The 13,556-nt window shown below is 39.2% G+C and overlaps 1 protein-coding gene and 1 pseudogene across 3 annotated transcripts in view; both read right to left on the bottom strand.

Annotated features, from left to right (window-relative positions):
- CCNY (cyclin Y) overlaps positions 1–10,825 on the bottom strand; it is a 310,156-nt gene extending 299,331 nt beyond the window's left edge. The window contains exons 1-3 of one of the 3 annotated variants that reach the window (XM_049627004.1): positions 10,739–10,825; positions 10,246–10,353; positions 9,836–9,902 (exon numbers count right to left, since the gene is read on the bottom strand). The gene's annotated coding sequence lies outside the window, so the exon portion shown is untranslated. Of the gene's footprint in view, positions 1–9,835; positions 9,903–10,245; positions 10,354–10,535; positions 10,645–10,705 lie in introns of those variants that run through there. The other 2 variants (XM_049627003.1, XM_049627005.1) reach the window with 2 other exon arrangements.
- On the bottom strand, positions 3,346–6,446 carry LOC125919774 (52 kDa repressor of the inhibitor of the protein kinase-like; annotated as a pseudogene).
- Positions 10,826–13,556: the final 2,731 nt, after the last annotated feature.

Genomic DNA, 13,556 nt, shown 5'->3' with positions numbered 1-13,556 from the left:
CACAACCATGAGATCAAGACCTGAGCTGATATCAGGAGTCAGATGCTTAACTGATGGAGTCACCCAGGTACCCCTAAAAATGCTTTTTAAATGATATATCTTGCTTCTTTCCTTCTGTCCCGCTCTGCTCTGCTCCTTTCCCCTCCTCCTCTCCTCTCTTTTCCTTTCCTTCTTCCCTCTTCACTCTGTTCTTATCCTTTAGAATGCTAGTAATACTTTCTTATGTTCTATTTCTACATATTTTCTCAAGTCATGTTTGGGTCAAGGTACTTGAGAACTCTTTCCAGAAAAGACTGGTTCAGAGAAGTCCAAGGTCAGTAGTTTTTCCTCAATATGGTTTGTAGAGAATCTAAAGGGAAGTCAATACCAGGATAATCCAAACTTTTAGAGTCCTGGTCCCAATATTAATCAGTGAAATTCTCAACTTGTAATGGATTCACCCTGACTTTCTTCAAGTTTTAGGTTTGATGCTCATGCTATTCATTATTTAACACACCAAGCCTTTCAGGAATCCCAAAGAATTTACAAAAAAAAAATTTTTTTAGTTTTATATATTTATTTTGAGAGAAAGAGAGTAAGTGTGCAAGTGGGGGAGAGGTAGAGAGAAAGAGAAGGAGAAAGAGAGAATCCCAAGCAGGCTCTATACTGTCAGTGTGGAATGCCATGTGGGGCTCAAACTCACAAACTGCAAGATCATGACCTGAACTGAAGTTGGACGCTTAACTGACTGAGCCACCCAGGTGTCCCCCAAAGATTTTTAAATTTAACTGTTAGATTCTAAGGTAATTCAGGGATCTCAAAAGTTCCTTCAGTTATCTTTAGTTGGGATTTGGGTGTAGCAGAGGGAAATCAAGCCCTGATGGCAGGCCCTGCCTGGCGATGAGAACTGGACAGTGATTTTAAACCCTGGAAAACCATCTGATTGAGCTCAGGTGGGGCTCAGGCACATTTTTCTGAAGTTTTGTAGGTAGTCCTCATGCTTAGCCAGTGTTTAGAAACTTTATTTTAGGAAAAACTTGTATCTTTTAGGGTTTGCCAACTGGATGCTTTCTCAGCCTCGTCCCTGATCCAGGTCCTAGACTTGACACACTATGACAATTCCAAGAGGGAAGAGGGCAGTGGGAATGATGGAATGGTTTCAGTCCACCCTGGAGTGGGGCTATGGCAGGAGCAGGGTCATTGTTGCAGGAGGTAGACTCTTACACGTAAGATTTGCTCTGCTTTGACCTAAAATAAAACCCATGATTCAAGATTCTCTTCCCTCTAAGGTCTTGTCGAACAGACTCTGAGAGGAGTTAGCAGGAATTAGTTCATCAGTTGCTTGGTTGTGATAAGAAGGATCAGGTAACATGATACCACTACAGAGTAAGTTGTGCTTTGGGAGCAGGAGGGCCCAGAAAAGAACAGAAAAAGGCATTGAAGTGGAAATAGACAAAGGACAAACTGGATCAAATTCTCAGTCTGACAGGGAGACTGTGCTTTCTCTGACCCTACTGCTCTTGTTTTCTTTCTGAGATATTAGTAGAAGACCATCCTAGGGGTGAGGAGAGCGACTGAGTTTCCATAGCGATGTGCTATCTCAGGGCCCCCCTTTCCAAACTGCTGGTTGGTTATGTTTGAAATGTCTAGGAGACCACATTTTTTTTTTCTACTTTGAGAAATTAGGCTGAAAATACAATCCCACCCTGGGAAGGGTACCAGAAGTTAAAGTCATGATTTTTAAAAAGGCCTGAGTTTAAATCTAGGGCAGTGGTGGGCAAACCAGTCTGTGGGCCAAAGCCCACCTGTTGCCAGTTTTTGTGTGGTCCAGTTTTTGTGTGGTCCAGTTTTTGAGTGGTTTTTAGATTTCTAAATGATGGGAAAAGAAATCAGAAGAATAGTATCCTGTGATGTGAACATCATGAAATTCTTTTCAGTGCCCGTAAATAAAGCTTTATTGAAACATGGCCATACTCATTTGTTTACATGTTGTGTACTTCAATGGCAGTTGAGTAGTTATGACAGGGATTGTATGATGTCCTCTATCGCTGTGCGGAACTGCTCAGTGACACGAGCAGTGTCACGATTTTTAATTCAGCAGCATTTTGAGTGTTGTACATATTGCCATAGCATGACATATTATATGTATTTTTTAAATTCACATTTTATTTAGGTTGAAGTAAACTATACAAAATCGATTTTCTTCACCAAAAATAACGGCAATATTTTCTGTATTATTTCTAGATAAACCACAAAGCACTTATTTTTGTAAGTTTTCCAGTTTTGTTTATAAGATGAGATGAAGCAGTACACACAGCCATGGAAAAAGAGGAAAACAGACAAATCAGTTGTTGGTGTCCATGGCCTCTGATCCTGTCTTGACCATGAAACAGAGGTGTTCGACATATACCTGCTAAAAAGCTTATGAAGATGGAGGCTCAACAAAGGAGTGTAAACAGCAACAAACTGATGCACAACAATGGCAGGCTTGCCCATTTACACTTTTTTTTTTTTAATTTTTTTTTCAACGTTTTTTATTTCCATTTACACTTTTAACTGTAGCTTGTTCCTTTAAGCTCATTTGGTAAAGACAAAATCTACACTGAAATCCTTGCTTGGCAAACTCACATGTTTCTCTCTCACTGTCTGGTAACTTAACTGTCCATTACAGATTTTTTTGGTAATGTTTATTTCATTATTTTGAGTGAGAGAGAGAATGTGTCTGAGTGGGGGAGGGGCAGAGAGAGAGAGGGAGAGAGAATCCCGAGTCAGGCTGTGTGCTGTCAGCACGGAGCGGGACTCGGGATTGGATCCCATGAACTGTGAGATCATGACCTGAGCCAAAATCAAGACCAACCAACTGAGCCACGCAGGTGCCCTACAGATCTTTAACATACTTAACATTCCTACTATTCAAAGGTCACTTGTGAATTTCATTGTAACATTTTATAAAATGTATTCCTTCCTCCCACACCTCTTCAAAATCTATTTCTTCTAAGAAGTGATAACTCAATACCCAACAATTGGATCCAGTGATAATAAATGTTATGTCTAAAATGACTTAACTAAAACAATTTCAAAGTGCCATTAGCAGAGATCCTATAGAAGTGTAATATGGCACTTTCAATGCTATCTTCTGGAACAACAGTTATATCTCCAAAACATGAGAGTTCAATCAGGGGCCATTTAAATAGGCAGATTATCAATGGCTAATATACTCCATGAGAAGTCAATAGGTCAGGATATTCAGTGAGTGGGGCACCTGGGTGACTCAGTCAGTTGAGTGTGGTCTCTTGATTTTGGCTCAGGTCATGATCTCACACAGTTTGTGGGTTCAAGCCCTGCATCGGGCCCTGCACTGACAGTGCAGAGCCTGCTTGGGATTCTCTCTCTCCCTCTCTCTGCCCCTCTCCTGTTTGCATTCTCTCTCTGTGTCTCTGAAAATAAACATTAAAAAAATATTTTCAAACAAGATATTAGTGATAAATGGTCTATATACACCAGACAGCTTTTCCATAAGATGTTTTCACATTTCTTACAGATTTTTCCAAATAACAAGCGTAAGAGAAAGCTTACTTTATTTTGTTTAACTTTTTTAAATGTTAATTAATTTTTGAGACAGAGATAGACAGAGCGTGAGTGGGGGACTGGCAGAGAGCAGAGACACAGAATCTGAAGCAGGTTCCAGGCTCTGAGCTGTCAGCACAGAGTCTGACCCGGGGCTTGAACTCACAAACCGCAAGATCATGACCTGAGTTGAAGTCGGAAGCTTAACTGAATAAGCCACTCAGGTACCCAACATAAAGCTCACTTTAGAGGTCTGTTAGGTATTTTCAATGGTTTCTGAGTTATCTGTAGGAAGCTCTTAGTTGTAGAGTTTGATATATGTGTCCACAATTAAATCAGGATCATGTTTTATATCAAAATTTAGGTTCAGTAAAGCCAAGTTACTTGACCTTTGGTCTGTCAAAGTGTTCCTCAGGTATGCTTTGAGGCAATTTTACCCATGTTCATAGCATTCATTCTCAACCTTCATCACAGGAAGAATACATAGGACTTTCAGCAATGCATAAACACTAGGAAAAACTTGATGTCTTGCAGGTGCAGGGTTTCATAAATGGTGAATGGAAGCTCTATGTCTTTCCCTCTGTGTTTCCACTTGATTCTCCAATAATGCAGCTCAGGTGAGAGTGTGTCATGATTAGGCAAGTCACTTCTGTACATGTCAGCATGGTGCCCCCCCCCCAGTGTATTAAATTTGAGCTGTCCCATGACAGAGGGTACCAGAGATAAGCATTTAAGAGCTCTGAGGTGCTGTTCTGAAAATGTATCTTTCAGTTCCTGAATAATGAGTTCCACTGTTGGGACATTAGAGTTTCTTTATAGTAACTCTCAGAAGTTAGCTGGGATTCCAGGTTACCTCGCTGGGCTCTGTGGAATTCTCCAGGGAGTTTCAGCTGAATATCAAGTTTGGTTGCCAACTTTATAGCTTTTTCAAGCCGAAATTCATGATAAACTTCAATATTTTCCATCATTTCATTTAATGAATGCAGCACTGCAGTCAAGTTACTGGCTACAAAGAAGACATTTTTTTGTAGAAGAAAATCAGAAGTTTTCCCCTGGAGATTTTTCCCAAAGGCTCTTGTAAAAGATAGAACATTTTTAGGAACAACAATGGTAAGAATGAAATCAAAAGCTGTTCCCAGCTATATAGTTATTCCACCCAAGGTTTGTATCACTATACCATCTAAACATAAAACACGTGTTTGCAGGAGGTCCACTAAAATTTCACAAGCATCATGCCTGCCTGTCCACTGGGAATGACAAATTTCCTTCAGTTCAAGCTCTAAAAGCAGTTGTGGAGATCAATGGAAGAAAGAACAAACTTCCTCTATTGTTCCTAATACAGCAGGTACTCTCACAACAGGCACTGATTTTGCCAACCAAATATTTAAGGCACAGGAAGAGCAAAGTGTATAGACAGCTTGGGGATATTTCTCTAAAAGTCTAGAAGCAACAACTTTCATTTTGGAAGCAAATCCACTGGACACAATGTAAGCCTGGCCATGATAATACTCCAGCTTAATCCCCACTTCTCCATTATCAACAGTATGAAATTTCAAAATTTCTGCATCAACCTCATAAGGCAAGAAGCCTACAAATTCCTCTCTCAGGTTATGAGATTCATCAACAAACCTCACCAACACAGACAAATATTCTTCCCTGATATGCCACTATGGCATCAGTGATGATGGAAAAGAGGAAGTGGCAGCCTCTCACTCCCCGAGGGTTTCCTCCCAAATGCAGCTCTCACAGATCTCTAGCATCTGCCTCTGCTATGTTTTCGAGCAGAACAATGTGTTAACTGCTATTGTCTCAATGCTTTCTATCAACTTCTTCACCAGAATTTATCCCACGCTCCAGCAGTGCTTGAACAAAGAGATCCTCTGGGAGTTCATCAGTTTCATGCCCTTCCAGAGGCATGTCTTGTTTTCCCATAAGAATAAAAATTTCAGGGGCACCTGAGTGGCTAAGTAGGTTAAGCATATGAGTCTTGCTTTCAGCTCAGGTCAAGATTTCACTTGTTCATGAGTTTGGCCCCACTGTCAGTGCAGAGCTGCTTAAGATTGTCTCTCACTCCCTCTCTCCCTCTCTGCTCCTCCCCTGCTTGTTGTCTCTCTCTTTGTCTCTCTCTCTCTCTCAAAATAAATAAACTAGAAAATTTTTTTAAAGAATCAAAATTTCAAATAAAGATTTTAAGTATTCTTTGTTTTCTTTCTTTTCAAGAGTTGATGAAAAATGTCTTCATCCTGTTCTTCAGCCCCTTCTTCCGCACTGGGATTCTGAGCATTGCTATCATTTATTTCTTTGTTTTTATTCCTCTTCAGAATTTTCATCATTGTTTTTTCTGTTTCAGTTTCTTGATTTTATCTTCACTTATTTCTTTTGTTAGTTTTTTGTGTCTACTATGTGGATTGTTTGAATGACTGGCAAGAACAAACAAATATTGTTGGTATTGCATTATCTCCAAGAACTGTCCCATAAGGACTAGTTCTACAGATCATAGAGGTCTCAAAATGTTTGGCACATAATTGATAATGTTTATTTAGTTGATCAGGTGTTTTATCTTCTAAGTCTGCTCTCCCAGAATTCTCCACCCACTTCTGACATCTGGTGGGACACCTTGGGAACCCAAAGAAGGACAGATCCTGAAGAAGGCCAGATCCAACTTCCTCGTGCAGCTGGGGGTAGCGTGGAAGTTCTAGAACATCAGCGCCCACACAGACCCACACACCCTCCCCTCCTCTCCTCCTCTGGGCAGCCTTTCTGCAGGTTGGGTCTGGGAGGGAAGTCAGGCTGGAGCACCAGGGGGAGGGGCCTATAATTTTTTATGACAAGTTCATGCACATCATGTCAAGACAAAAATGGGAGAAAAGTAAACTTCAAATATTACACGTGTAAGACATAATGGATTATGGATTATTTTGTCATCAATTGGATGACAAAGAACTGTGTTTTTTATTATGAAGTGATGTTATCATTGTGCTAAACCTACAGTATCTGTCAGTATTACTTAGGACTAAGCAATCATAACAATATTCCCAACTTATAGGAAACCACTTGTCAGAAAAAGTGGAAAGTAGAAGAAGGAATACTTCATTAAGGTATAATTTTTTTCACTAATTTTTTTGAAATGAAGCTGCAACCGAAGTAAGTTTCCAAATAGTTCATTTGTTAGATAAAGCGAGTCATTGACCAGTGGTGTTAATTAAGTCATATTTGATTCCAAGCCAAAGAAATGTGTCCAGAGAAAATAAACTGGTTTAAGACTATTAACTTTGGGGGGGAAAGTGACTCAAAAGAGTTTAGGACATTGGAAGCAATATCAATAGTCCATTTAAAAAGAAGTCAAATGATTTCAAGGGGTTTTCCTTGGCTTTTGATAAGTCAACATACTGTTCAGTTGTTTTTTCAAGGACTAATGCCAGACCCAAAGTCACTGAGTTTCACCTATGAATGGTCTGTATGAAACAATTATAATTGAGAATATTTTTGAAAACAGTGAGAAAACACTAATCTAGTACAACCTGAAGTAGAATCTGCTAAGATGTGCTATAACTGATGGTGATAAAAATATATGTGGAGAAGAAAAGCTCTTAGTTGGATGAATTTACAGATTTTGAAAATTTAAGGTGTTTAAAGACTTCATTATATTCATTGTATTATTTATCAGCAGGTACTTCTTTTTTAATGTTTATTTATTTTGAGAGAGAGAGAGCATGTGTGCAAGTTGGGGAGGAGCAGCGAGAGAGGGAGAAAGAATCCCAAGTGGGCTCTGCACTGAGATCATGACCCAAACCCAAATCAAGATTCGGTTGCTTAGCTGACTGAGCCATCCAGATGCCCTTATCAGCAGGTACTTCTTTTTTTTTTTTTTTAATTTTTTTTTAATGTTTATTTATTTTTGAGACAGAGAGAGACAGAGCATGAGTGGGGGAGGGTCAGAGAGAGAGGGAAACACAGAATCTGAAGCAGGCTCCAGGCTCTGAGCTGTCAGCACAGAGCCCAACGCGGGGCTCGAACTCACAGACCGTGAGATCATGACCTGAGCCGAAGTCGGACGCTTAACCGACTAAGCCACCCAGGCGCCCCATCAGCAGGTACTTCTGAGGAACATATTTGATATCATGTCTTACGGAATTGGCAGTGTCAATAGTGAAATTCTACTCTCATGGACTTAATATCTTCAGCACCATAAATTTTGTCATAGATAGAAGTAAATCCTTAATTGTCCTACCATACAGCAGTGTGACATTTTAGCACTGATGAAATTATATTGAGATTATATTCAGCCCAGGATCAAAATTGAAATTCCTCTGAATGAGGACTTTCTTCAATCACTGTTAATTAACAGTGAGTGAATTTGGAAATTAGCTTTTGCTGCAGATTTGATGTTTCTTAATGAATTGAACCTAAAACTATTAGGCAAAGCTGAGCTTACATACAAAACTTACACTGCAGTAAAGTCATTTTGATGACAACTAATGTTTGAATCACAAGTAGTATCAAGCTGCTGTATTTACTTCCTATGTTGTCAAAAATTAAAACAAGAAGTTAAATCTCCACCCCACACGAATTTTCAGAGAATATATTTTCCAAGCTCAACCTACAGTTCCAGAAGTATTTTTTGGACCTTGCTTCACATGCAAAAGAAAAGTCAAATATTTCAAAATCCATCTAATTGTGCAAAATCCATCTAACTTCCACTTAACTTTCAATTGAACTGATTAATCTACAGTAACATACTAAAAGGTACATATCAAGGAAAGAATATAATAGAATTCTATAAATGACTCAAGTAATATTTCCTATTGAAATCACATGCTTATGATTGGTATCACTATTCAGCAGTACCGATTTGTGTGACAAGACATTTTCTTATTATATAAGTACCTGCCTCAATTTTGTCTCTTAACCTATAAAACCTATGGATTTACTATCTGGCCTTTTAGAGAAAAAAGAAAAACCCCTGATCTAGAGGACTGTGGGTGTCTGAAAGATACAGGGAGACCTCATTGAAAGATTGCTTGCTAGAAAGTTTGGTTAAGTATGAAGTCTAATTATTCTGATTTAGCAAACAAAGCTTTGCCTGCGGTCATATTACTTTAATCAAAAATAGAGCTGGCCCCAAAGCTATATCTTTCTGCTATAAACCTAACATGTAAGATTTAGTTTCAGCAAACAACACCAGCTGTCTCACATCAACATTGCCAATTTGAATTTTTATTAGTTTTATAGTTTTGTTTGTATTTCATTTGTACATCTTGCTTTGGCTTCAGACATCAGTAAGACTTATTCTCTATGTGAACATAGGTGAGGGCCCCTTAACCCTCCCAAATGTATTTTCATTTCTTGAAAAGGAACACAATGAATGCACATGAATCTGTTTCTTCAGGAAGTGTTAAAAAAATTAAGTGAACCATTTTTCATTCAGAGATTGTGGACACAGGGTGCCTGGGTGGCTCAGTCAGTTGAGCATCTGATTTTGACTCAGGTCATGGTCTCGCAGTTCACAAGTTTGAGTCCCACGTCCAGCTCTGTGCTGGCAGTTCAGACCCTGGAGCCTGTTTCTGATTCTGTGTCTCCTCCCTCTCTCTCTGCCCCTCCCCTGCTCGTGCTCTGTCTCTCTCAAAAATGAATAAACATTAAAAAATTTTTAAAAATAAAAAGAGATTGCAGACATGATAGAGTGTCTAGAAGAGACTATGTCGGGCAGAATTGACCTTAACAAAGGTTAGGTCTTTCCTCTTCAAATGTGTTGGTTCTCAAACCTAACATGCACAGAATCACCTGATGAGCTTGTTTAACATGCACTGTCCCAAACTTTTCTTCCAAGGCCCAGGAGTATTCACCTCTGTCACACATCTCAGAACACCCTGATTGATGACACACAGACCACCATATTTTGAGAAACATGCCTTCAGATTCTTGATTTTCACCGCTTCATTCTGCCCTTTACTTGAGAACCAATAGGATCCTTCATGAAGCAACCAGGTGATTTTTTCTACAAGAACTCCTTACCATAAGAGGTGAGATAGGAAGAAGGGATTAGCCCATTTCACCTTGGTATCTTATTGTTACTACAAATCCTAAACTACACTTGTTTACGGAACATTCTAGAATACAGCAAGTGCCTTGAGCTATTTTGTGACTAACTAGAAGTAACTAGGGCTTTAATATTCAACCACAAAATAAAGAAAATTTCAGGTAAAAAATAACATGTGACAGGGACACATTTCCTATCAATCTAGTTATTTTTTCAAAAAGCTTTAAACAACAATCTCAATAATCTTACATTTTAGTGATTTTCTGCAATTTCCACTGAAGGTTCAAACATACATGAAAAGCCCTTGCTTCATTGCCTAAAAAAACAGATGAATAGATATTCATTTAGATAAAAATCATTAGATAAAAATCATTAGTCCAGCACATACTTAATGGTTAATATAGAATCAGAACTACTGAATTGATGTCTCAGTGTAAAGGCATCAAAAACCTAGTGTCTCTAAACAAGCACAATCACCTAAATTCGGGCCACTTCTTAAGCTAACATTGCTGAAGACTTTTACTGGATAAGTTTGTACAAGTTCCCCTGTCCCCACAACCCACTGCCCATTAAAACATAAGATACATTTATTAGAAACAAAAGCTTTTTCTAGGAAAGAATAGATTTTTGGCACTGGAAAATTATGGATCAAGGCTCACCTGTTAGCAAAATGCTGCAAGGCGGTGAATTCCAGTCCTAATTCAGCTTCTGATGTTGATATGACTGAAGGGGCTTGGGTTCACTGCCCAGTTTCCTCACCCATGAACCTGGAATAACAACACACCCTCCTTTACAAAGGAACCATATTGTGTAACACAAAGAAGTGACGACAGCCTTTTCCCAATTCAAGAGATGAAATTATAGCCCCATTGTGATATTCCTCACACATACTTCAACAACTCCCTGACATTTTAACTATTAATTACTTGTTTATTCTCAGTTTCAATACCTTTTATTCAGATCCTTTTGCATTCCTTAACCTTGCTTGTCTCCCTGGCTTTCGTATCTGTGGGTGAACCCCTCACCAACCTTTTGGCAAACATTACTCTTGACTCCCAGATCACCTATCTTTCCTAGCGACTCTGGGGGGTCCTCTCATGCTTCACACACAGCGCTCACCACCATGCCTCTGCCTGCTGCCTCTGGACACACCTGTCAGCCAGCCAGCTATCAATGGGCTGGCAGCAGTAGCTCTTGCATGGGATGGAGTGCACATCCCTCCCTGACTTTTACCCATTCCTCCCATGTGCAGCCCCGCACACACTGTAATAATGCCCCTTATGTGTCATAACTATGTCATTACCCCCCCCCTCAGGGCGTATGTCACTTCCTGACTTCTTTCAGATTCCTGGCATTCTGTACATGAGGCTGTTCAATATACCCCCCCAAATGGTAATTAATTGTTAGACTTGTCATTCTTCAATGGTTTGGTTTGTAAATTTGGCTTAGAGAAAGATGAGAGGAAAAAGGATACAACTCCAGGAATCCTATAGAAATCTGAAAACTCTAATATCCACCTCAAATATCCTAGATCTTAATATTCAACTCCCCAAGATTGTTCCCAGCTAAATGGATTCCCTCTTTCCTGAATCAATAAAAATTTTGCCATCACATAGACACCATTAACTGAAAATGTTGTTTTAGTGTAGTGTTTGTACTTATTATATCATGATTTATATTTGAAAGGCATCTGTATGATTATTATATATGTAAATAGTAACATCACACTAATGTGGCATTACAAGGAAGGCCTCCATTCCATGCAAGTGAAACTTCTGGATAAATGAAAATTGCCTCCTTAAAGACCAATCTTTTGATTGGTCTCAATGATAAATAAACATTAAAAATTTTTTTTTGAAAAAAGGAAGGAAATTCTGTCACATGATACAACAAGGCTGAACCTTGAAGACGTTATGCTAAGCGAAATAAGCTAGACACAGAAAGACAACACTGTGACTCCACTTATATGAGTTACCTAGAGTGGTCAAATTCATAGAGATGGATTGGGGGGCTGGGGGGCAGGGAAAACAGGGAATTGCTGAATGGGTCAGAGTTTCAGCTTTGCAAGATGAAAAGAGCTCTAGTGGGGCACCTGGGTGGCTTAGTTGGTTAGGCATCCTACTCTTGATTTCGGTTCAGGTCATGGTCTCACAGTTTGTGGGATTAAGCTCTGCGCCAGGTTCTGTGCTTGACAGTGTGGAGCCTGCTTAGGATTCTCTCTCTCTCTCTGCCCCTCACCCTGCACACATGCGTGCATGCTCTCTCTCTCAAATATTTAAATAAAAGAAAAAAGAAGAGAATTCTAGAGATTGGTTGCACAGCAATGTGAATGCACTTCACACTACTCAGAAGTATATGTAAAAAGGGTTGAAATAGTAGGGGTACCTGAGTGGCTCAGTTGGTTGAGCGTCCAACTTTGGCTCAGGTCATGATCTAGCAGTTCATGAGTTCAAGCCCCACATTGGGCTTGCTGCTCTCAGTGCAAAACCTGCTTCAGATCTTCTGTCCCACTGTCTCTCTGTCCTTCCCCTGCTCTTGCTCTCTTTTTCTCTCAAAAATAAATAAAACATTTTTAAAAAATTAAAAATAAATAAAAATGTTTGAAATGGTAAATTTTATGTTATGTGCATTTTACCACAATTAAAAAGAAAGATATATAAAAAAGGTAGAAACATGCATTAATTCATTCAGTTAATATTTCTTTTGTGCCTACTATGTATCAGACCCTGTATTAGATCCTGCTCCCTGTTGGTGCCAGGGAAAAAGTGCTGAACAATACAAAGTTTTGTCCTTTATGGAGGTTATATTCTACTGTATAGTATTTAACAGGATATATACCTTTGCAATCTACCTAATAAAGTACACAATTTTAGGACACTGGTTTTTTGAACATAAATGATTTGTCTGTAAGATCTGCAACCTGACCTGTTTGGGTGTAGAATATATCTGAAGTTTAAGTATCTTAATTCTAGAAGATTATAATGATTAACATTTTAAAACTGACCTATCACCAACACCTTTTGGGTATGTTTGCTTAGTTTTTCTTTCTGTTATTTAGATTATGGAATGGGATATGACAGACTGAATATACAAATGGTCAATGGCCAGACCATTGTATGAAAATAAAACTTTGACCTGCAACCTGCAGCAACCTGTCCAGGAAACCAACCTCTTATCTACAATAAACAACCCAGGAAGCCAGCCTGCTATAAATCAGACTTAAGGGGAACAAGATGGCAATCTCCAGTGACACTGCAGGAAGCTAAACAATAACTACTGTAACAATCAGCCTAAAATGGCCAGGACTTGATTAATAACTGACAGCTTCCCTAATTTTTGTCCCTGCTTCCAACGTAGGACCAACCAGAGAAAGCCACATATGCACCCTGACCAATCACCTAGGATGTCCTGTTTCTAGTTAGACCATCTACAGATTCCCCATGCCGACAACTTCCAATCAAGCACTCCTGAAGCCCCCACTTTGTGCATTTTATAAAGCTTTCCCACTCCTCTGCCTGCCTTTGAGTCCCCACCAAAACACAAGGGACGGTGGCTGTCTCCCTTACTATAGCAAGCTCACAATAAATAGCTTTGGCTTTTCTCATTTTGGTGGTCTTTGTTTATTTCCACAGATGTTTGCTATATACTTGCAAATTGCTATTCAATCTTTTAAAATGGTTAATAACTATCCACACATAATTGTTCCAGCTCCTTGGTTACAAGCAAGATCTCTGTCTTGCCCATCACCCTCTACCTGGTTCCCAGCTCTCACACCAGGTTGCCCAACATTAACTAGTCATGCAGTAGATGGCATGATTGCCATGCACCTGCCCCAGATCAACAGTTCTTTTCATTATTACAGTGGCATAATTTTTAACAATGAATGATCATTTGAAAAAATTCTTTTAGAGAAATTATTTTTCCACTTAGATTCCTAGTTAATCTTCTACTGTAGTTCAGGCATTGAGAA

The sequence above is a fragment of the Panthera uncia genome, chromosome B4, assembly GCF_023721935.1.
Source record: "Panthera uncia isolate 11264 chromosome B4, Puncia_PCG_1.0, whole genome shotgun sequence".
In the NCBI taxonomy this organism is placed as follows: domain Eukaryota; kingdom Metazoa; phylum Chordata; class Mammalia; order Carnivora; family Felidae; genus Panthera; species Panthera uncia.
This window is presented reverse-complemented; position numbering and strand designations above follow the sequence as displayed.